General features: G+C 31.8%; 1 protein-coding gene across 1 annotated transcript in view; it reads left to right on the forward strand.

Annotated features, from left to right (window-relative positions):
* LOC122074648 (L-ascorbate oxidase-like) overlaps nucleotides 1–6,192 on the forward strand; it is an 8,843-nt gene that overhangs the window by 1,347 nt on the left and 1,304 nt on the right. The gene's annotated exons all lie outside the window — the stretch shown is intronic.

Raw genomic sequence — 6,192 nt, forward strand, 5'->3', positions numbered from 1 at the left:
TGCTTCTTTAGTTTTGTTTTATGATTTTTTGTAATATTTTCATCCTCGTGGAGTGTGTCTTCAATAAATTTTACTGATACCAAAAAAAAAAAAAATGACATTTATCAAATCAAGATGACTTATTCCCATTTGTTTTTTCAATGGTTTCCATTAAATTTATGTCATTGACTTTGCAAACTTTTTAAAAGCTCTAGGAACACGTGGGCATTTAAGATTTACTAGAATTTTTGACAAATAATAAAAATAATAATGATGTGAATAATGTGTTCCTCAAATTTACATCCAAACATGATAGAACTCTACACCATTGATAATCAAGGACATCCGGTCAAGCTAGGTTAAACTAATTGATCACATCTAACATTAATTATGGTTGGGATATGGTAAGACTGGTTAAATTCCACCAGAAATAATTTATCATATACAAACGTTCTCATTTGATTTCTCATTTATGTCTTAGATTTTTCAAACTTTTAACATATGAGCATGTGGGACTTATTTGAAATTAAATGCGGATAACATGTTAATTAAATTTAAATTCATACGACATGTCAGTTTATTTAGATTTTGATGGAAGAATTTCATAATTCGAACATTATGGAACCTAGCTACTACTCCTTTCAAAGTCAGTTAAAGTGCTTAGATGGATATTTATGAAATCTAAAAAAGACATTTTGTCGTCCCTTGACCGTACGTGTATGGTGCAGTGTCCACATACATCCAGAGGATCCATACTCTAAAAATCAAGGGATTGTAGTCAGATTAGGTTCTGTCATTAAAAGTCAAATGCTTAAGCTAATTGATCATCTCTGAAAATTGTGTTAAGGCTGTGGTGAGACTTGTCAAAGTTTGGGTTAGGTAGTGATTGGCTCACCTGCAAATGATCTATCTGCCTCACCAAATCAATTCATTTCTAATTGGTCATAGTTAGGATGTCCCAGAAGTGTTGCTTTGCTTTGTCAGTCAACCTTGAACGAGTCAAAATAAACTTGGGCACCTTTAGTGCCATTAATTCAATGTTCCTCAATCAACAAACATTTTAAAAAATGATTAATAATTTGACTTTCCATCAGGTCCAAGTAAACCATGAGACCAAGTCCATGATCCCAACCTTATACTCACTCATCTCACAAAAATATTATTGTTTGAAGTTTGTCAGTATAAATTCCATACCAAAATGTTAGTCTCCCCATCATTTTAGCAACATCAGAGTCAGATACTTGATTTAACTTAGTTACTCTGGCATACATGAGTATCTACTTAAGGAGATTGATAATTTGATAAATCCTTATATTATTACATTTAGGTCAAACGATTGGGATAATATTAGATATGAATTATTGAAAATTTCATTCATTCAATAGGGGGAGAGATTTATTCCATTTTCGTTGTTGTCTCATCATTGGTATGCCAATCAGAGTATTTTTCTCCGATAACAGTAACCTCTTTAAAAAATAGTTTTTATTTTTAAACCATTGTATTTTTTTTGGGACAATCGCAAGGTTGCTTTATTATGACCTAGTGATTGTAGTTTCAAGTTAGAAAACAGCCTCTCCACAAAGTGGTAGTAAATTTACGTATATTATAACCCCTTTCAAACTCTGCAATGGTGGGAACCTCATTCATTAGATACATCTTCTAGTATTTTTTAGTATAAAAGAGTAAACAGTAAAAATTTAACCTATTATCTCGGCCTTGAGCCAACCGAACATTATATATTATGGACTTGATAATATGAAAGAAGTTTTGAGTGTCAGCCCCACTTGATCCAACCCAAGGGGGTAGCGTAGTTGGTGAGCAACAAACTTGATACGAGCCATAAACTCAAACGTCCTAAGTTCGATCCCATTAAGCACACCTTGGGCCACTCACACAGAGATGTTTATTGCTCTTACTGCTTTCAGTAAAATTTGAATGATTCTTATTCAATCCTGGTATGACCTGGTCTATACGAGATTAGTCAGTCCAAAGGCTTGGATATCCATCGTTAGCCAAAAAAAAAAAAATCCCCTTGTTCCAAATTGTATAATAAACTTCAATTAGAAGGAGGAACCTCTTAATTATGGGCAAAGCAACAGATCATTTTGTTCAGTGAACAAGCGAGCGAGAGAGAGAGAGAGAGAGAGAGAGATTATAGTGAAGAACGGGCTTCAAGGAATCAATCAAGGACAAAGCAGCAGAGCAGAGATTGATATCATATATTATAGGAGATGCCACTTGCCAGGCACAAACGATTATAAAACATTCAAACCTTTGCCACTATTTGTTATTTTATAGATTATAAAGATTAAAGAACTCTGAGAGACTTAGCGCGGAGTCCTTATATTCTGATTCAATTATTGGAATGGCTCCAGTGAGGTACCAGCTATGTGACATTAGATTGGAATCAAAATAAGACTGCCCCAGTCATGTATCTGCATGGATGTATAACACCAGATCTGATGTGAAAAGCTGCATGGAATTTCATATGAGGGATGTTCATCGAATCATCATATATATCATTTCTTAAGAGGAAATGTAGCAACTGGAGACGGCTACTTCTAGTACTACCCAACCGTTTAGGGTTCTGTGGTGATGATATAAGATCTAATACGTCATAAGACATGGGAGGTGTGCAAGCAAATCAAATGTGAGCCTATCTATAATCCATCCTCATAAATTAAGGAATAACTTACGGAGATAAGTATTTTATTTGCTATAAAATAATAGATTAATGAAGTCTTTCTTTTTTATGGCCGGTGAAGAGAATCCAACCACTAGGATCTCAATATTGAGTTTGAATTTTCTGCACCTCCACGTAAAATCACGTCACGACATTAATTTTATTTTCTACCATTTAAAAGGTGAAAAATGATATTTACGGAAATAGAAGGGATAGATGTTATCACCAACTGATCTTATGTGCAATAGTTTGTGTAAATGAAAAGATTCTACCTCCCCCATGGGAGAGAAGGGTTTTTTTTTTTTGGGTATGAAGGGAGAGGAACTGAATGTTTATTATTATAAAAAATGACTTAATTTTTTGTCATTCTTATTATGAACTATATTAAAATTTACACTAACACAGACATGCCTTCCACTTCTAACCCAAGAACATGCTATTTTTTCATATTTTAATGGTAAAATTCTCTTTCCTTTTTTTTTTTTTTTTTTTGAATAATACCAAAAGGATTCATTCATGGTAAGGATATTAATTGGTTTGGTTTCGATGCATACAATGTGGTTCGGTTCAGTTTCAATTTATTTGGCTGAAACCAAAATTGCACCATTTACTAAACGGTTGCACTATCTGAAACTGCAATTATTTAGTAAATGGTTTCGATTCCACGGTTTTTAAACAGTGTTGATTTCATAGTTTTAAACTGTTTTGATCGTGGTTTCTTCCATATGAGTTATAAACTGTTAGCAATCGATTTGCTAGTTTATTCGCATGCTTACTAAAATTTACTTTTGTTAATAAATATTTTAATCTTATATCAAATTATATGAAGCATTGAACAAACAATTATTTAACTACAAAACTACATAATATGAGTAAATTATTGAATGGACTAGTGGACAACCTCTGTGGTCCTTAATTCTTCTTTAAATTAAATCCATTATGTTTCGTTTAAACAACCAAATATTTTATATGGGTTAATTGGATATCAGTTTTGACGGTTTATACGATTCGATTTTCACGGTGTTAATTCGATTTGAAACCAAAGAGTTAAACAGTTAAAACCAACACGGATCATTTAACTAATCGATCTTAAACTTGAAACAAGAAACTAATTATTTACTAAATAATTTTACGTTTTCGATGTAAATAGCTTGATTCGATTTCAGTAAACATTTTCACATCCTTAATTAATTCATGATTATATATCTTGATTGATCATTACTTTAATCGTTCTCATAAATGGTTAAAATATTGATCATCATTCAAGAGACACAATTGTCTATGAAAATCGACTACGTTTTTGTGATCTTCCTTAAGATTAATTAGTTTAAAGGGATAAAGTTTTTTGTCCAAAGTAACCTTAAAAGCACAGAAACTGAGTATAAAATGACGACCACGCGCTTTCTAAGTTCATGCGCCGCCTACGTCTGAACGCAAGGCTGGCTCCCAGACAGGACATTTGCCCCACTTTAAAATTTAAACAGGCACGGTCGTGCTTTTCCAAATCTGTGTTTGTAAAGTGAATATGAAGAATAAAGAGGATTTCCATTATTTTCTTTTGCAGCTTCAACGCGGTTTTGATCTTTTCCTTGATTGTACTTTTTTAATTATTTTATTATTTGTATTCATCTATAGAATCTGAAGTTCAAATAAAAAGTGAAAGCCAAGGTATATTATACTTTCAGAAACTAAATGTTACTATAATCTTACTATAGTGTCTTTTTATTTTATTTTATTTTGCTAACTACAGGTGGTATGATTAGTCTTATGGGTTCATACTAATTCCAACTCCATAATCGTATGGATCGAGTCATACTAGAACTTTCACTGAAAGCAATGAAGAGTATTAAATACTTCGTGTGAATGGCCCCCATGGAGATAACAGAAGTCAAACTTAGAACCTGTGTCTTTTTATTAAAAATAAATAAAAATAAAACATAGAAAAATTGAATCGAACAAAATATTTATCAATTTGATTTTTGTTTGGATTTTTATGAAAGTGATTCAAATCAAAACGAAACTAAACCAAATCATCAATAGAAAAATAAAAAAGAATAAAAAAATCTAAATATTATATATTCATTATTTTAATGTGTATATAAAAACTAGAACTGTAATAACCTGATAGTGGAATGAAAAGAGCCTATTAAGTTAACATGATAAAGACCGAATCAAACTGGAATCAAAACTGACCGAAGTTTGATTTTATTTTCCTCCAGTACCAACACAGATCCAATTTAGAATCAAACCAACCAAGTAACACCCTAAAGACTCCTCTTTGGTCATTTTCACTTATTTTAGAATTTTTTTTAAACAATGCTATTAACAACTAACAAAATATGGTGTTTGCTAATAACCATGCCGAAGATAAAATTTCAAGTTACAGTGTATTTTACTGATAAGAATGTCTAGTTTATCCTTTCTTATTATTTTTAATATATATTGTTATTGACTTAAAAATAAAAAAAAAAAGAAAAAAAAAAAAAAAAACTACCAACATCATGTTGATCTATTTTTATAAATACGGACATGCTCACAGCCTTAAGAGTTATTCTCATTGTTACTATTATTATCATAGTATTTTAAACAAAGTGGTTGCTAAGAAAGCTAGAACAAAGGGGGGAAAAAAAAAGTAGTTGCTATCAATTATTGGATTCACATTTATTGGAACCTAATAAAGCTAGAACCAAGAAACAAGGTGGAAACTGTGATGATATTCTCATTCAAACTTTATTTATATAGATTAATATTTATTTATTTATTTATTATTGTGAAAAGAAAAAAGATGGAGTGTCCCTTCACACACAAAGAAGAATTCCTTACCTACCTTCATTCTTCATTGTACATGGTTAAATGATACAACAATGTACCACTGTTCCAAGTATCAATATTGTATCCATCATATCAGCTGATATAATTGGCATCATCATAACCCAATAATCATACAAATTGTCCATTAATTAATAAAAATAAAAATAAAATTATTTCAAATCAGACCAATTCAACCAATGTAAATGTATGAATCAGATCAATATGAAAACCAATACCGATATCGATACCTAAATGTTATAGATTTAAAAATAAAAATCTATCGCCATCATATGTCAACTCTTATACCATTCCCACTACGCGTTTGTTTGACCGTCTCAACTGACATGGGAGTTAATATTTTTATCTGCAATTTCTCCTTAGCAAAACTCACTTTATAACCTTTTTTTTTTTTTTTTTGTTGGGGGTGGGGGTGGTGTGGGGGGTTGGGCCGTTGGGGGTTGGGGCTGTGGGGTGTTAAACTAACTATATAAAGTATTTGGCATACACGCATTGGTTTCAGAGCTGAATAATCTATTGGTGTATACATTGTTGTTCATCTACCGATTCACCTAAAGTTTTGAACCGTTTGGGAAGGGCCATTGAGAATTCAAGAAGATGATAATTCCCTTCCATTGCCCAAGGCTTCCTCTTGGTTTCCTTCTTTTGATCACTCTTCTTCTAGTCTCTCTGTTAACAGTTCCAACAGTTGAAGCTAAAAT

The sequence above is a fragment of the Macadamia integrifolia genome, chromosome 3, assembly GCF_013358625.1.
Source record: "Macadamia integrifolia cultivar HAES 741 chromosome 3, SCU_Mint_v3, whole genome shotgun sequence".
NCBI classification, from domain to species: Eukaryota; Viridiplantae; Streptophyta; class Magnoliopsida; order Proteales; family Proteaceae; genus Macadamia; species Macadamia integrifolia.